The sequence below is a fragment of the Bactrocera latifrons genome, unplaced genomic scaffold (assembly GCF_001853355.1).
Source record: "Bactrocera latifrons isolate USDA-ARS-PBARC rearing strain unplaced genomic scaffold, ASM185335v1 scaffold_1373, whole genome shotgun sequence".
Classification (NCBI taxonomy): Eukaryota; Metazoa; Arthropoda; class Insecta; order Diptera; family Tephritidae; genus Bactrocera; species Bactrocera latifrons.
Window position 1 is genome coordinate 1 of NW_017534823.1, and position 681 is coordinate 681.

Consider the following 681-nt stretch of genomic DNA (forward strand, 5'->3'; position numbering starts at 1 on the left):
CACTGCTTCCCTTGCCACTCTAATAGCTTTACCAACGAACTTGTGTAAATATGTATGCATTTGNATGAGCGTGCATACATATCGACGCAGATTTTTGCAAGCCGCGAAAAATATTTTGCACATTCSTTGACAAATACAGTCAATCCCAGTTATGTGCCACAATCAAAGATACAGATGTTTGAGGTTTGTAAAAATAAAAATATAATATGGCACATAAACGATTGCGAATACTTAAGCTAGTGGTACTTAAAACAATAATTAGTATTTCATAAAACAAACCGTGAGATGMAGCAAGATATGAGCAGTTAAGAGGGATGATTTTCATTTAAGCGGAATACTGCTTAACCGGGATTCACTGTACACTTAAATCAGAGGAATATGGAATATTTTATTTGGCACATTTCTTGACTTGAAAATCGACAAATAAACTATGTTGTCAATTTTATTCTATACTTATATTTGCGGGGTTGTCGCTTTTTCCTTCTCATACAAATATCAGAAATTGTTCAATTTATGATTTTTAGCTTTTGTCATCGTCGCGAAAAGACGCTTGTTCTCAAAGGCATGCTCGGGGAGATGTCATTGTATTTGTTTTTATGAATGAAGCAAGTTTGCCTGTTGAAAGTGCGCTTGCGTTCATGAATGAAAATATTGTTGTTGTGTGTTTTTCTACAAATTAGG